Source organism: Schistocerca americana, chromosome 3 (assembly GCF_021461395.2).
Source record: "Schistocerca americana isolate TAMUIC-IGC-003095 chromosome 3, iqSchAmer2.1, whole genome shotgun sequence".
In the NCBI taxonomy this organism is placed as follows: Eukaryota; Metazoa; Arthropoda; class Insecta; order Orthoptera; family Acrididae; genus Schistocerca; species Schistocerca americana.
Window position 1 is genome coordinate 942,805,753 of NC_060121.1, and position 18,530 is coordinate 942,824,282.

General features: G+C 44.8%; 1 protein-coding gene and 1 non-coding gene across 2 annotated transcripts in view; both read left to right on the plus strand.

The window, feature by feature from the left end:
• LOC124606562 overlaps positions 1-18,530 on the plus strand; it is a 934,387-nt gene that overhangs the window by 362,491 nt on the left and 553,366 nt on the right. The gene's annotated exons all lie outside the window — the stretch shown is intronic.
• On the plus strand, positions 13,614-13,688 carry Trnat-ugu. Its single transcript has one exon. It is a non-coding gene; the product is annotated as a tRNA-Thr (tRNA).

An 18,530-nucleotide genomic window follows, 5' to 3' on the forward strand; every position in this document is an offset into this window, starting at 1 on the left:
ATATAAATAGACAGAAATGTCATATCTTGAGGTAACAAAACAAGGGAAAAAAATAATAGTACAATAGATGGAAATAGGAGGATATGCATTTCCGGCGTTACACGTGCCCCACATTGTCTGAGGATGTTCGTGTAACGTAAACAGACTCAGAAAATGTCCCAAAAAAGAAACAGCGGAAATGCATATGCTCAAAACATCAACAAAATTTAGCATTCGTCTAATTAATCATAAATCAATTTTTAGACCATAATAATTGAGTGGAGACACTCCTAATCTTATTCCACTCTGTCATCTTACACGAAATAAAACAGGTCGACAACATATTAAAATTCATAGAAGATATAGAAAATGGTTTAGCTATTCCAAAATCGTCAAAATCCGTAACACTATCATGAAATGGAATACTATTTACAAAATTAATCAGAGTACATGGTCATAAAAACAGGTAGATCAAAATACGCAAATTAATAATTAATTACATAGAATACACATTTTTACATAACCCTTTCATAATTAATATTCTCGTCATGGGAGTCCATTAAACGCTAAACAAGAAAATAACACACATCAGATCGAAAAAAACATAAATATTGACAGTAGAATTCTTTCAGCTGTCCAGGAAGAAAAACAATTCCGCCTTCCGTACTCGCAAGTACAAAGAATGCCGACAGCGGCCCAAGAGCCAACAGCGGCACAAGAGCCGACAGCGGCTCGCCTCGCCAGTATTGTTGCGCCCGCGTGTGCGGCACGCTTGATCTCACTCGCCCTTGTGACGGCGTTTCCAGAACGTCCGTTTCACTGAATTCTTTCGGAAAAACTCACTCCCGAGTAATCTCAAGGAGTCCATAAACACTATCACAGTGGATAACTCAACACTGTCCATCATCACACGCATGTACTAGCCTGAAACTTAAAACAGCGTCTAAGTACATCGGCAATGACTAGTAAATCACATATTTATGAATTCTTACAGCTAGTTACAAAATCATATTTACATTGCTTAATCTACTGTGACTCAGCTGAAAACTTAAACTAGCAGCTTGGATTTTTCAGTTGATTAGATCATGATTAAATTGATTAAAATTAAATTGATTAATCAAAATTAATTACTTATTAATTACAACTTCTTTAATGACCTTGCCTTCTTGGCAATCTAGCAAACCTTAAATCTTACACTCTCTATTTACATATTGTACAAATTACCCATTGTGTGGTATTAATCGATCCTAGGTTGGTACAATTTCAAGTCTACAATATTCCGTAAGCATTTGTGTGAGGTATACCAATGACTTTATATGGTCCATTATAAACAAACTTAAATTTAGAGATTTCATGGTCTATCTCGCTCGAATTTTCATGAGCTTTTACAAGTACTAAGTCTCCGATTGCAAACTTAGCAAAACGCGCTTTAGCGTCATGACGACGTATGCGAGCATCAGCTTTTAGCTTCGTTACTTCTCGCAAACGATCTTTTTTCACACCAATACTAATGTCAATCCGTGGAGGGAATTTGATTATCACTTCCACTAAACTTTTACTTCTGTCATCCAACAGGATTTCCTCTGGAGAAAATCCCGTAGATTCATGTCTCAAGGTGTTCATAATTCTCTTAAATTCTGCTTCATATTTGCCCCATGCCCTATGGTTGTGATGGCAGTAGGTACGGGAAAGTCGGCCTCGTCTTTGTTCGTGTGTTACGTTTGACACACCTTCTACAATACTTTCCAATTCAGTTTCTACACTATTGTCAGTGCCGAGATTCCTCACATTACAGTAGTTCAAATTCATACCTACATCAATACCATTCGGCCAGTTAACAATGTGTATAGGCTGGTATTGCCTATGCACACCGTCTCCTGCCTCGTCAAAGCTAACTACTATCGTTTTATCTAGTGACATACATGTCAAAGTTTTGCTTTCGCAGTTAATCACTGCACGGTACTTTAATAGCCAATCTAACCCGATAATTACTTCCGTAGTTAAGTCTGGCACGACGACAAACTCTTGTTCAAATCGTGCCCCACATATCTCGAAGTTGACAAAAATCTGTTTTGTGACCGGTTTACTGGCCTTCCCAGTAGCACCGATAATTTTCACTCCTGTTACTGGCATAACTACGATGCCAGGTCTGTCTTTCAGTAACTCAAATATTTTCCCAGATACAGCACTCAATTCTGCACCGGTGTCAATCAACACGTTTAGTTGTAGGTCGTGCATATTAACAGACACTACTATCTGTCTACACTTGTCCTCGACTGTTTCTTTATTTTCCCACAGTAAATCCTCGTCTATATCCAGGTCATTCCAGAAAAAACCATCCGGCTTTGATCCTAAATCCGGTTTATCTGGCGGCTTTTTCAGCCTCTGTTTACATACAGTTTTAATTTTAACACGTTTGTCCTGAGGCTTAGTCTGTAGCTTCGCCTCCAATACCGAAACCTTTTCCTGTAACTCGTCAACTAGTGAGTGTTGCTTTGCTATCGATTCACTAATTGTCACCTTCGTTGATTCCTCTTTGGTCAGATTGATCTCATCTGCCAATCTACCTGGAGAAATGTGCCCAGTAGTATCTGCAATTACTTCCTCTGGATCTGCGCAACCCACACTGCTATCGTCTGACTGTATAATGTCAACTCTAACCTCATACACGCTGTAATCTATGTGCTTTTCTACCAATCGTGTCCGGCTATCACTAAAATTTTCGTAATCTTTCTCCTTAATACTCTCGCAATGTTTAAACTGGAGGTTTGTGTCGGATGGGTCGGCTACTTCTACCACTACAACTTTCGGTAAAGTCTGCCGGTTAGGGCCAGAACTTTCCGTTACTACTTCAACATTCAATTCCTGCGGGACGAAACACGACGCATCTTGCTCGTGCTCCCCTTTAACATCAACAATTTCTTGTAAAGTCTGCCGGTTAGGGCCAGAACTTTCCATCACTTCACAAATACTATCTTCCTGTGGGACGAGACGCGGCAAATCCTGCCCGCGCTCCCTATAAACACTCCTCCCGTACAGGCCCCTATAATCTCTTAGTTCGTCGTATAAGCGACCGAACTGCCTTAACCAGACCTCATCCCTCTCTGCATCCCCTCGCTCGATGACGGACGTTTTATCCGACATCTGATCTTCTCTCAACAATTGCGAACCATTCTTAAACTCAATCTCCAGTTCCGCTGTGGGTATTACAGCTGCCACTTTATAATCGATTTCCGGAACACTACTTAAATTGTTCTCACTGACAGTGAATGTACTACCTACTGCCGTGTATACTGCTGATCTACTACTTGTGGGCGCACTCCTTTCTCTTAACACTGGCACACTCTCCCGCCGTTGATTATTCCATACGGAATTTTCATAACGGCGACACCTGGGTTTTCTCTTGTTATTGGGCCGCCAAAATTTCTCCACGCCCGCTCGGCCCCTCACCGGCGCGGCTAATGGTTTCCCTGTCTCGTCCCAGCAGATACGCTCCCCGGATGCTGCTGAGGCGGCTGATCACACCCTCTGGCGTTATTACTATTCTGTGAAGCCCGTATCACGTTAGTATGATACTGGTTTCTGTCATTCCTGTTATTATTTGCATTGTACCGATTGTTATTACGGTCCGAACCATTATTGTTATTGCTGCGGTATGCATTATTCCCATGGTTATCGTTGTTATGGTTGGGGTGGTACCCGTTGTTGTTACCACGGCCTCTACCACTGTCGCGATTATTGCGCCAATAGTCCTCGTCCTCAACTCTTTCCAGGAAATCATTGATTGTCCTGTAATTGCTTCCTACGTAGCGTTTTGTATCATCTGGAAGCTTCTTGTAGAGTTCCCAGACTATTTCGGATTCCGTGCGGCGATCACGCAAATATTCCAACTTGCGGATCCAGCCCTCACAAAACTCCCTCATCGAACCGCGCGAATTCGCATCGAAAGGTCTCGATACGACAAATTCGCGCCAGACACTTTGCTGTTTTTGCTCCGACCAGTATTCAGCCAGAAACAAATTTTTAAACTCGTCAAAAGTCAGGTTCGTAATGTTGAGGTTTAAGCCCCAACGCTTGGCATCACCAGCCAGCACATCAATAACCGCATTAATTTTTCTCTCATTAGTCCATGATCTGGGTAAAACTCTTTCACAGTTCTTAATGAAATCCGTCGCGTGTATACCGCCTTTTTTCAAGGGGTCGAACCGCTCCTCTTTCGTCAACAATTCCGAACTATGTGCACAGATTGGCACATAGCTCTGTTTTTCGTCAAGTTTCTTTTCTAATTCCGACACTCTCGTAATTACTTGGCAAGTGGTTGTCGCAAGCGTTTCCACTTCCCTCTTTTTCTCTTCGCAGGTATTAGCCTGCTCCCTCACTTTAGTGTCTACTTCGGACACTAAAGCCTTTAAAGTTTCCACCTTCTGTTGATCCTCTTTTTTCACTAATTGAATTTGTTCCGTCACCTTATTCTCGATGATCGGAGCAACTGCTTCTCCTACACTTTTCTCGATTCTGCTAATTTCGGAATCAAAGCGAGTATTTATGCTCGCAATTTCCGCCTGAACGCCTATCATTTCCTGTTTAAGATTACCGATTTCGGTATTAATTACAACAATATCTTCTTTGATTTTATCAACTTTTGTATTAACAACTCCAACATTGTTGTTAACAACATTAATAGCTTTGTTCTGATTGTCTAGCTTTCGTTCAATCTTTTCAGACTGAGCTTCTTGCTTGGCAGACAGAGCTATAATTTCTGCCGATTGACTCTTGATTTCATTAATCAAAACATTCAATAAATCAGTTAAATTCCCGGAGACTACCGGTTTTACTTCCGTAGCTGGTTCCTCTATACATGTTCCCCCGTATTCATCATCAAGGGGTACAGATTTGATTTTCGCTTCCGATTCCGAAACATTTTCTAAAGTTTGGAATTCCATTTCTGCTCTTTGTTGCGTTTCGGCGGTCGCGTCTTTCATGCTAGCCGCCTGCCCCTGAACAATGGGAACCGCCGTGCGCGTTTCCCACTGTTCGACCGATTGTTCCGTATCCAAGTCTACCAAATTTTGGTAATTGTTGCCTTCACTCATTTTAATAATTTTCAATATAAATGACAAATCTCAAATATAATTAGGATTACTCCCACTACTTATCCTCGCTGACGTAACGGCCTGTACGTAACCAGTACTTTGTTACGATATTTGCACAATGCAAACTTCGTGTCCAGAACAACCTCAAAATTGAAGATTGTCCTGTCACCAGGTCGCCACGTGTAACCTCCCCCTCACTTACCGACCTTAATGACAGTGAAAAATGAAACCGCGTGTACCTAATGGGAGTTTTGGAAAAGCAATCGTCACCGAAGTTAACCTGTCGGTAAAGAGGGAGGAAAGGGTTACATCTAAATGAAAGGAAATGTGCTAATGAAACTGGTGGAAATTGATTTTGAAAAGGGGTAAAGTTAATAAAGAAGGTAAATGTGCAGCCGTTACATTAACAATTAACTAGCGGTAATTAGGTATTTGAGATTTGGGGAAATCACGGTCGCCAGTCCTAAGGACAATTACTATAGTAACTGAAAAAGAAAAATTATTACACATATAATTAGCACTAGAAGCGTGGCAACTGAAGGTTGACACGTGTAGTGTGAAAACTGAAAGTTTGTCAGAAGTAATAAATTTCGCTACACCCTGACTTAATTTAGCAAAAGAATTAATAAAACCGGAAAATCGAAAGTTAATTTAGTGACTGAAGTTAATAGTGAGCTTTCTTTCTGAAGCACATCGAAATTCAGTAAAATACAGTTAGTCTTGGACTACCTCAACAATCGTTTCAAAAGCTACTTGAATCTACGCAATTTAGAAATAAGAGATTTAACTTTGATCTTGAATTAAATGATTCTGAACAATTAACAATAATAAAATGTAGTACGTACCAAGCTGAGCTGCAGTCACAGGTAAGCTAAAATACGGTAACAAAGCTCGCACTCTTAATTCGTGCTTGTGTAATCTGAATATTGTAGCCAGCTCTGAGACTTTAACTGAACTTTGAAATTAAAGCAGTGAAATGGAATTATGCTGGCGTTTGAATTTCAACGACACTCGGGTTCATTTCGGAAAAGGAAGGGACCCTGCTTGGCAATGCAATTGGGACAATGAGCAACAAAGGTTCATGCTAAGTTGCTGTAATTTTGCGAGGCAAATGGAACAATTTGAAAAGCTGAGGTCTGCCATACAGTTCTGAAACTTTACGTGCTTTTAGTCTTCCTTGTTGGTTGATTGAAGGTTTGAAGCCGTCGATCGAGGAGGTGGCGACAGTCACTCATTGTCGGCCGTCGCTGTTGCAGAAGCTGGATGTTGGCGCGCCTTCTTCTCGACACGGTCACCAGGCGAAACGGGCTCTTGATGTGCGCCAGCTAATGCTTCCCGTCCGCGACACCATGTCAGAAACTATCATCGCGAGTCGAGCGCAATTACATGCTGCCAAACCCCGAAAGCGCGGCAACTCGCGGGAGCGTCACACAACACCTGCTCCACTCGCTACTCCCGCCAGACTCCCACTGCCCTGCCCGCGCTCCACGCGGCAGAGTTAACACTCCCAAAGATCCTACACACTTTGAGTCTTCACACGACCTATCGATGTAATCGTTCGATAGCAGTTTTCCCTAGGCAAGACCCAGCGTAAAAATACAAATACTATTTACGAAACAAACCAATTATACATCGACATAAGTGCATAAATATATATATATATCCAAACAGTAAAGCAATTACAATATATAAATAGACAGAAATGTCATATCTTGAGGTAACAAAACAAGGGAAAAAATAATAGTACAATAGATGGAAATAGGAGGATATGCATTTCCGGCGTTACAGGATCACTTTGCCTCGTTGCCAATGATGTGTTGGCAAATGTGCCAACACCTTGTAGATAGAGGAGGCCGAAATGGAAGCTATCTAACGCAGACGGGCGTGAATTCTGGAACAGGATAAGTATTGAATGCTAATAAGAAAAGTATGCAGCTCCTCGAATACTTATCTTTTATTCTTTAATGTGAATACAGCAGTCTTGACGAGACATTTCATACGATAACTATCCAACTATGTAAGGCTAATGGCGCCTTGCTAGGTCGTAGCCATGGACTTAGCTGAAGGCTATTCTAACTGTCTCTCGGCAAATGAGAGAAAGGCTTCGTCAGTGTAGTCGCTAGCAAAGTCGTCGTACAACTGGGGGCGAGTGCTATTCCGTAACTCGAGACCTGCCTTGTGGTGGCGCTCGGTCTGCGATCACACAGTGGCGACACGCGGGTCCGACATGTACTAAATGGACCGCGGCCGATTTAAGCTACCACCTAGCAAGTGTGGTGTCTGGCGGTGACACCACAGGTAATTCGGGGTAGACCGTTCGCGGGGAGGAAGATTTTCGATTTAACGCCACTTAGGAGACTTACGTGTCGATGGGGATGAAATGATAATAATTAGGACAACACAACACCTAGTCCCTGAGCGGAGAAAATTCCGACTCAGCCGGGAATCGAACCCGGGCCCTTAGGATTGACATTCTGTCGCGCTGACCACTCAGCTACCACCCAGCTACACTAGACACAACATTCTCACCTCACGGACGAAAGATACTAAGGCTGGCGAGTCGGCATATGCAATCGGCTGATGTCTCGTTACAGCGTTGTAGGCATGCAGCATCACGTGGTCACCTTTCCACACTGTTGTTCTCTCACTAATGGAGCGAGGACCGAACTGTCAGACATCCGCGTAACAGATGACCATGTAGGTCCCACTCATGTGTAAGTCATCAGTCTTGTGACTGGTTGAGATGGCCCACCACGATTTCCTCTTTGGTGCTGTCTCTTCATCCCAGCATAGCACTTGCGCGTAACGCCCTCAGTTATTTTTTGGATATGTTCCAATCTGTAGCTACCTCATTTCTTATCACTTCATTTAATTCTTCCACAGTGTCTGCCCCGATAGGTGAATGGTGCCGGCAAGGTAGCTCAGCGTGTTCGGTCAGATGGTGGTGGTGGTGGTTAGTGTTTAACGTCCCGTCGACAACGAGGTCATTAGAGACGGAACGCAAGCTCGGGTTCGGGAAGGATTGGGAAGGAAATCGGCCGTGCCCTTTCAAAGGAACCATCCCGGCATTTGCCTGAAACGATTTAGGGAAATCACGGAAAACCTAAATCAGGATGGCCGGAGACGGGATTGAACCGTCGTCCTCCCGAATGCGAGTCCAGTGTGCTAACCACTGCGCCACCTCGCTCGGTGTTCGGTCAGAGAGCTGGTTGGTCTCTGTAGTAAAAAATCTGAGTGGAAGGATCAAAAAACGAACTTGAACGGATGTCATGTGACGTCTGCAACGACCAAACACAACGTTCAACGACGGGCAAAATAAAAATAAAAAAATAAATGGTCAGCATGAGGGACTGCCGTCCTAAGGGGCCCGGGTTCGATTCCCGGCTGGGTCGGGGATTTTCTCCGCTCAGGGACTGGGTATTGTGTTGTCTTTATCATCATTTCATTCCTATCCGGCGCGCAGGTCGCTCAATGTGGCGTCGAATGACCTGCACCAAGGCGGCCGGACCTGCCCCGTAAGGGGCCTCCCGGCCAATGACGCCAAACGCTCATTTCCATTTCCATTCTTCCGCATCGTCTCGTATGAAACGCTTTTCGATAACACCTATGTACGAATAAAGCGCTTGTTACTAAGAGATGCTGGAACTGTTATTGATTGGAGAGGAGGCGCACCTTTCTGTGATGGTATGCATTGGACTGCCTTTTTAAATGACTATCTGAATTTTAAATGAGCACCCCAACCATTTCTTAGGGCTTAAACAACTGAATTTTTAACCGTCAGCTGCACAATTAAGACCCTCATCACAGAAAGAACTGGGAAAAGCATCCCGTCACCAGTAGAGAATAAAGGTTTTGCCGGCCGGGGTGGTCTAGCGGTTCTACACGCTTCAGTCTGGAACCGCGCGACTGCTACGGTCGCAGGTTCGAATCCTGCCTGGGGCATAGATGTGTGCGATGTCCTTAGGTTAGCTAGGTTTGAGTAGTTCTAAGTGACAGATGACCTCAGAAGTTAAGTTCCATAGTGCTCAGAGCCATTTAAACCATTTTGAATAAAGGTTTGTTTATACAGCTGACGGCTACAAAAGCAGTTCTTTAAGTACGTGAGGGCTGTACAAAGTCACGTCGCTAAAACATTTCTTAGGAAACGCTGCTCGATACAAGAAGGGAGATGTCATTGGTTGCTCAGTGGTGTTAGTGAATATATGCCCGACAACCACGTACGAATCGTATTTACGTAATATAATGATGAGCTGCATTTGAACTCGAGGGCTTTGACACGATTGATAATTTCCTTTCTCTTGCAGTGTTATTGGTCCCATTCTCGCCACCCAGCATTTGGACGATAAACATATGCAAGTTCAGATAATATAGAATTCGTGCCTTTCAGATAAAAGACGATGTACTTGTGCTAGGTATCAGAAAGTGAGCTGACATGTGCGGATTTAAAGGTATCTGTGATGAAAGCACGTTGGAAAGGTTGGATACACTGGTACGTATCAACTCGCACGACATGGAAAGAAATTGCCCACCGCGGGCAGTTTGGCGGGCCGCCAAACTGCCCGCGGTGGGCAATTTCTTTCCATGTCGTGCGAGTTGATACGTACCAGTGTATCCAACCTTTCCAACGTGCTTTCATCACAGATACCTTTAAATCCGCACATGTCAGCTCACTTTCTGATACCTAGCACAAGTACATCGTCTTTTATCTGAAAGGCACGAATTCTATATTATCTGAACTTGCATATGTTTATCGTCCAAATGCTGGGTGGCGAGAATGGGACCAATAACACTGCAAGAGAAAGGAAATTATCAATCGTGTCAAAGCCCTCGAGTTCAAATGCAGCTCATCATTATATTACGTAAATACGATTCGTACGTGGTTGTCGGGCATATATTCACTAACACCACTGAGCAACCAATGACATCTCCCTTCTTGTATCGAGCAGCGTTTCCTAAGAAATGTTTTAGCGACGTGACTTTGTACAGCCGTCGGTGTTTCGCAGCGGCCTTTGTCCGCCCCTGGAGGTCGTGTTTGCCCAAGTAATGGCTGGCGGCCGGCCGCGCGTGACGTCACCAACAGGTTCTCCGCGTCTCGGCTGGACCGCCTCTCGCGCATGCGCCGTGTGTACGAGTACAGATCGCAGTTGAGATAGCTGCCGCGACGCACGCTCGCAATGGCCCGGCGGGGGCCCGTGGAACACGAGCCGTGGGCTTATTGGCCCGTCACTCATTCCTTCGTGGTATCGCATGGGCCACCAAGTAGTAGCCTAAGCAGCGCACATAAACATAAGACACAGCGTGCGCCTAAATTCTGCAATTTAATCAGCTAACGGCGGCCTGAATGCTCAACTGTTCAGGAAAAATTCTGGTCTCATTTTCTAATTTTGATGGATGAACTGCTTCCAGTTGTGGAGCAAAGTTGACTTGGTGGTGTATCTTAAATGAAAAACCTTGCTACTGTTTGAGACATAATTTGTGTTACGCGGCAAGAAAGACGCTATGGATATGTTGGTAAGGTTATGCGAGGTGCACCTTTTAAGTTTTTACAAAACACAATGAAGGAAAAAGTTCTTTTTGCTACATATCGTTTTATTGTTTTTACCACACACTCTCTCTCCTGTATCCGTCTGAATATTTACTACATTACCGTGTAAAAATTGGAAGCAACTCGGTCAAATACTTTTTGAGAGTTTTGCTAACACTTTCCCCTTTATTCAGGGTGTACATAAAGTCCGGGAACACTTTCAATTATTTATTGCACAAGAACCAAACATTCTACAGAAATCATACATATGTCGTTTTGAAGAGGAACCATGACAGTTTTTTTGTCGTGTATACCGTCTCAGCGTAGTTTGGTAATTTGCCGATAGTCAGCGCTAGTCGAAAACATGGCAAGTTCAGGTGCGGAGCGAGCTTTCTGTGTGTTGGAGTTCGGCAAAAAGAAGTGTGCTACAGCTGTTCAACTGATGTTTAGAACCAAGTACAGTAAGAAGCCACCCACAAGGAAGGCCATTTACCACTGGCACAACAAATTCGTTACGACGGGTTGCCTGTGCCCGAGAAAGAGAAGCGGACGTCCCAATGTGAGTGAAGTTAATGTGGAGGGCGTACGAGAGACATTGATAAGCAGTCCATAGAAATCGGTTCGTCGTGCATCTCGTGAACTCGAAATGACTCCAATGACAGCGTGGAAAGTCTAGCGACAGAAGCTGTCTATGAACCGTTCAAATTGGAGCTAGTGCAGAAGCTCAGTGACGATGACAAAGACAAGCGTTTTGTACGCAGTAGCAACAATTGAATGAGGTTAGGGATGGCATTGTTGATCGCTTAATTTTTAGCGATGAAGCCACGTTTTACACTAATGGGAAAGTGAGCAGGCATAATTGTCGAATCTGGGGTACAAAGCATCCAGACGAATGCATAGAATTTGAACGTGATTCCACAAAGTGCCCTGTCACGTCGAAAAACTGTACGGGCCATTCTTCTTCGCCGTGAGCACTGTCACTGGATATTCCTACTTTGAGTTGTTGCAGCAATGATGCCTCAAATGCAATCGGACTCTCCGTTCGTCTTTCAGCAGGATGGGGCTCCACCCCATTTTCATCGTGAAGTTCGTGGGTACCTGAACACGGAGCTGTCGCATCGATGGATCGGCCGTGTTGCAGAAGGGGACGACTGTTTCATGAAATGGCCTCCCCAATCACCAGATCTCAGTGCATATGACTTTTTTCTGTGGGGACACATTAAAGATCTGGTGTAAGTACCGCCTCTACCATGTGATGTAGCAGAGCTCCGGGAGAGAATACGGGAAGCGACTGCCACAGTCGACGATGCCATGCTGGGCCGGGTATTGATGTCTGTCGGGTCACTAATGGTCCGCAAATCGAATGTTTGTATAAAAAAAAAAGAAAAAAATTAGAATTTCTCTTCAAAATGCAATATGTATGATATCTGTGAAATATTTAGTTCTTATGCAATAAATAATTGAAGGAGTTCCCGGACTTCATGTATACCCTGTACTTTACCATGCTATCGAAGCAATTCTAGGAACATTGTATCCACTCTGATGTAAAACATGGTTTTGTATTGATTTAATAACGTTTTGAGACGTAGTGACGTTGCGGACACGTGATGCGTTAAGGAAAGTTTATAAGCGGAGAGATGGTTCAAATGGCTCTGAGCACTATCGGACTTAACTTCTGAGGTCATCAGTCCCCTAGAACTTAGAACTAGTTAAACCAGACTAACCTAAGGACATCACAAACATCCATGCCCGAGGCAGGATTCGAACCTGCGACCGTAGCGGTCTTGCGGTTCCAGACTGCAGCGCCTTTAACCGCACGGCCACTTCGGCCGGCACGGAGAGACGAATGGGAGATAACTCTAGTGACGATAGGGGCTATAAACAGGGAAATCCACTGACATAAGCGGCTGTAACAAACAGCAGATTGTTAAGGCACAGCAGCTGGCAACATGCATCTCGGAAACGGCGAATCTGTCACACATTAAGTACACCACAAAACATCATTACAACCTCGATCGTTCACGTGAAAAAGTGAATACAATCATTCGTCCGGTCATCCCGGGTGCGCTTCATTACACTTTCAGAGCTTCATTAACTTTTGTGGCCTCCACTAGCGTTTAAGACTGTCTGACACCTATGTGGCATGCTCCGTGTAAATCTACAGAGGTCACCCTTTGGTTTCTGCCCAGTGAGAGCCCATGAGCATTCATGAAGAGTCTTGTTGAACAGGACGACCACGGAGACGCCTGTCAAGATCTCCCACACATGCGTGGTGGGGTGTAAGTTGGGACTCGCTGCCGGCCGTGCCGTTACTTCAGTGTTGAGGCTTTGCAAGACATTCGCGCTGACGACCGCCACATGGGTCCTGGCATTAGAAGCAATTTAGGGCCACCACCGAATGCAGCAGCCGCCAGATGGTCAAGCAGAACCTGTTCGATGTACTGTCTGGCGGCGAGGCGACCATGGACAACGACAAGAGCCGTGTATGGCTGTCAACACCGAAGACTCGCCACATCATTACAGAACCTTGGAAATCTGTCTTCGCCAGTGACGAAGTTGCCAGTTGACAAGAGAACGACAGAACTGGAGGCGGGAGGCGAGCTGCAATGTGTTCTCGTGTCAAGCGGGGTACTTGAACAGGACGTCCGGGTAGTGAGGTTCTGTATCGTCGTAACGTGTTCATTGCAGCCTGATTGGACACAGCGTCTACAGTGGCCCTTCTAACATCGTGCAGCAATGCTCTGACGTTATCCGTATGACTTATATATGGATACGTACGAAAGAACAGACACCAAATCCATATATAGTTCTGGCAATACCGGTCTTGACCTTCTTGTTCTGTGCGGATGCATAGATATTAACCGAACTCTTACAGGACTTGGTATGAATGTCTTCCACGAGTAATGAGTGTATTGGGTAGGGACACTAGGAATGTAGTGTGTGGACATCTAAGGTGAGAATGTGGGTCTCGCAGGAGGCGTGCGCGAGATAGTCCCTGCAGTCGCACTATCCTCTGTGCACTCGGTAGCTCAGATGGATAGAGCGTCTGCCATGTAAGCAGGAGGTCCCGGGTTCGAGTCCCGCTCGGGGCACACATTTTCACCTGTCCCCTTTGATATATATCAGCACCCGTCAGCAGCGGAAGGTATTAATATATAATTCTAATTTCGTATACGTATGACGCCGCAACGCGGAGATGGCCAGATATCGGTCTTCACGTGGGGCTGTGTAACGCGTCGCCGACCTTGTCCAACTCGCTTTCTGTACTGACATGTCTCCCTCTCCACAAACTAGGGACGACGCATGGAGAGGCGTTGGCATCTGCACCGGAAGTCCATCCTTTTTTGATCAAACAAACCGCCATTGCAGATTGCACTGCATTAAGATGTTGCATTGCATTTGATTGATTGAGTACAAATCCACAAATGAAAACAACGATCTGTGTACCTCACTAGAAAAGACTGCGACATCAGTACTCACTTCCTCCTGAGGGGTCATCTGACACTTCAATGCATGACGCAGCCAACAGTTGGTGAATGGCTAATTGCTGCATACGGTGAAAGCGAAGATCTCAAGCCATGCAGCAAGGCCACAGGTACAGCCCGTGTCAAAATAGATTTAACAAAAATAAGGGCTCTGAGCACTATGGGACTTAACATCTGAGGTTATCAGTCACTTACAAGGGAACCTCCCCATCGCACCCCCCTCAGATTTAGTTATAAGTTGGCACAGTGCATAGGTCTTGAAAAACTGAACACAGATCAATCGAAAAAACAGGAAGAAGTTGTGTGGAACTATGAAAAAAATAAACAAAATATACAAACTGAGTAGTCCATGTGCAACATATGCAACATCAAGGATAATGTGAGTTCAGGAGCCGCGTGGTCCCGTGGTTAGAGTGAGCAGCTGCGGAGCGAGAGGTCCTTGGTTCAAGTCTTCCCTCGAACGAAAAAATTAATTTTTTATTTTCAGATAATTATTACCTGTCATGTGACGCACATGCCTTTACCAGTGTCGTATAGAATATATCAGACGTGTTTTCCTGTGGAGTAATCGGTTGACCTATGACCTTGCGATCAAATGTTTTCGGTTCCCATTGGAGAGGCACGTCCTTTCGTCTACTAATCGCACGGTTTTGCGGTGCGGTCGCAAAACACAGACAGTAAACTTATTACAGTGAACAGAGACGTCAATGAACGAACGGACACATAACTTTGCGAAAATAAAGAAAGTAAAATTTTCACTCAAGGGTATACTTGAACCAAAGACCTCTCACTCCGTAGCTGCTCAGCTAACCACGGGACCACTGCGCTCCTCAGCCGACATTATCCTTGATGTTGCATATCATGCTCATGGACTACTCAGTTTGTATATTTTGCTTTTTCTTTTCATAGTTCCACACAACTTCTTCCTGTTTTCTCGATTGATCTGTGTTCAGTTTTTCAAGGCCTATGCACTGTGCCAACTTATAACTAAATCTGAGGGGGGTGCGATGGGGAGGTTCCCTTGTTAGAACTATTGAAACCTAACTTACCTAAGGACATCACACACATCCATGCCCGAGGCAGGATTCGAACCTGCGACCGTAGCAGTCGTACGGTTCCAGACTGAAGCGCCTAGAACCACTCGGCCACTGCGGCCGCCTTAGATTTAACATACCGGATGTTGATACCCGTGTTCCCCTAATTCATTTGAACAGAGTAAATTGCAGTTGGGACGCCATGTTGGCATTATTCAATGAAATTGGTGTTGCATCTGGCTGGCTGGACAGAAGCAGGACGCTCTCCTGTAGACTACTCTGGGCCAGAACGAAGCCAAGAACGCTCCGTCTGTGACGGGGATGGAAGCGGCCGTATGCGTTCACTGTCATTCCTTCCGCCCACTAGTTGTTCGGTAAGGAGCGAATACACTTTATCCAGAGGTCATTAGTACCTGCAGCTATGCGTACTTCTCGAAAAGAACTGAATACCATCTTTGCTTACAACTTCAGCATGGGCATCACAATCTACATCCACATCCGTATCCTGCAAACCACTGTGATGTACATGGCAGAGGATACTTACCATTTTATTCGTTTTCGGTGGTTTTCCCCGTTCCATTCACACATGGTGTTAGGGAAGAATGATTGCTTACGCGCGCTGAAATTAGTCCAGTATTGTCATCCGAATTCCTAGGAGCAATGAGTAGCTGGCTGTAGTGTAGAGGGTGCGTCAGGAGGGAAGGTACACACTTTGAGGAGTGTTAGTATTAGTGATTCTGAACAAAACACTGCATACAAACGTAGGTCTGTTGTGTAGGACTTTGTAGAAAGCTCTCAGTAGAGGTGGTGCGGCAACTGTCGTTGTAGGGAACCTGGCTAGCACAAATTTTTATATGGCTCGAAGAATCCTAACGACTGTAACGGACGGATTATCTCTGACTCGTGATATAAAGACTCTTTGGATGTAATGTGGAACATTACCTGTGCAATGGTAAGAGTAGGATCGCATTGGAATTGTAAGTAGCGGCACTGTTGTAAGCTGCCATATTGAGTACCTAATGTAATGTAGTGAATTGTGATAATATTTCATCTCATACAAGAGGATGATGTAAACTAGATTGTAGCTAGGAAAATACTGTATGGACGATTATAATTTTATGAATGGAAAAGGTACGTTAAGTTTCCTGGTTATAACTTGTCCCTTGTTTGTGGCTCGGAACAATTTTTGGTGTGTTGTAACTCGTATGGAATTTCGTATCTTGGGAAATCAGTAGTGTCTGCACCACGGTCGTTTACGCGCTATTTCAAGAGATTAAATTCCGGTCTTAATCGAAATTGTTACACATCTTGGACGCCGATTCGGGGTACGATTGTGCCTCTGATTATTTTAAGAATCTTCAGAGTCGACGATCGCCGGAATTCTGCAGAGCCACAGAGATTTTATTCCAGGTGGAGTAATTAATTTTATACGTGGAAGAGTGAGAGCTAATTATGTAAAAATATTGGGGAAGCGGCTTCTCTCGTCCAAAAGTTTCCATTCAAGAACAACGTGTTATTCAGTCATAATAATTTAACTTCAAACTTCAGAGGGGAAGAGAAGTTGAAACAAAATAACACTACAAACGGAAGATTTACTTCTAATTCTCCAAACGTACGAAGACTCATTACAAATGATGCAACAAGAAATAGTGTCCAGCTGTCACAGTGGCAACAAGGATGAGGCTGGCTGTGGTAAGGCACGAACGACGGAGTCAGAGCGTTCTGTTGCATCTACATCTACATGGTTTCTCCGCAATTCGCACTTAAGTGCCTGGCAGAGGGTTCATCGAACCATTTTCATACTACTTCTCTACCATTCCACTCTCGAATGGCGCATGGGAAAAAGGGACACGTAAATCTTTCCGTTCGGGCTCTGATTTCTCCTATTTTATTATGATGATCGTTTCTCCCTACTTAGGTGGGTGTCAACAAAATATTTTCGCATTCGGAAGAGAAAGTTGGTGATGGAAATTTCGTAAATAGATCTCGCCGCAGAGAAAACCGCCTTTGTTTCAGTGACTGCCACGCAAACTCCCGTATCATATGAGTGACTCTCTCACCCCTATTGCGCGATAACACGAAACGAGCTGCCTTTCTTTGCGCTTTTTCGATGTCCTCCGTCAGTCCTACCTGGTAAGGATCCCACACCGCGGAGCAATATTCCAGCAGAGGACGGACAAGTGTAATGTAGGCTGTCTCTTTAGTGGGTTCGTCGCATCTTCTAAGTGTTCTGCCAATAAAGCGCAGTCTTTGTTTCGCCTTCCCCACAATATTATCTATGAGGTCTTTCCAAGAGATTGAGGAACTATGCCAGCAGCCCAACATAGCAGGAACTGTCAAAGCCAAACGAATGCAGTGGGCCGGCCATGTGGCCCGGATGGAGAATCACAGATGGCCTCGGAAGCGCTTGGATTTCACACCTAGAGGAAAGAGACCGCCAGGGAGACCCAAGAAGCGTTGGAGGGATGGACTCCATGAAGATTTAAACCAAGTGTCAATAGATGCGGACGAATGGCGGATAGCAAAAAATGGTTCAAATGGCTCTGAGCACTATGGGACTTAACATCTATGGTCGACAGTCCCCTAGAACTTAGAACTACTTAAATCTAAGGACATCACACAACACCCAGTCATCACGAGGCAGAGAAAATCCCTGACCCTGCCGGGAATCGAACCCGGGAACTCGGACGTCGGAAGCGGAAACGCTACCGCACGACCACGAGCTGCGGACGGCGGATAGCAGCAATGGACAGAGTACAGTGGAGGAGGAAACTTGTAGATGCGTGCGGTCCACTGGGCCTGATCACGTAGTAGTAGTAGTAGTAGTAGTAGTAGTAGGTCTTTCCAATTTAAGTTGCTCGTAATTGTAATTCCTAGGTATTTGGCCGAATTGACAGCCCTTAGACTTGTGCGATTTATCGTATATCGAAAATTTATCGGACTTCTTTTAGTACGCATGTGGATGACCTCGCACTTTTCTTTGTTTAGTGCCAATTGCCACTTTTCGCACCATGTAGAAATTCTCTCTACGTCATTTTGCAATTGGAGTTGATCGTCTGATGATTTTACTGGACGGTAAATTACAGCGTCATATGCAAACAATCTAAGAGGGCTGCTCAGATTATCACCTAGATCATTTATGTAAATCAGGAAGAGCAGAGGGCCTATGACACTACCTTGCGGAACGCCAGATATAACTTCTGTTCTACTCGATGATTTACCGTCTATCACTACGAACTGTGACCTCACTGAGAGGGAATAACGAAAGTGCAAAGTGGATCCAAGTGGGAGTGGCCCGTCCCACTGCCATCACCGTCCCACGTTGCGGTAGCAGAGGGCGCTGGCGGCGCGGAGCTGCTGGAGGTGTGTCTAAGTGGGCAGACTCCCTCGAGTCCATCGGCTTCCGCATGACCGC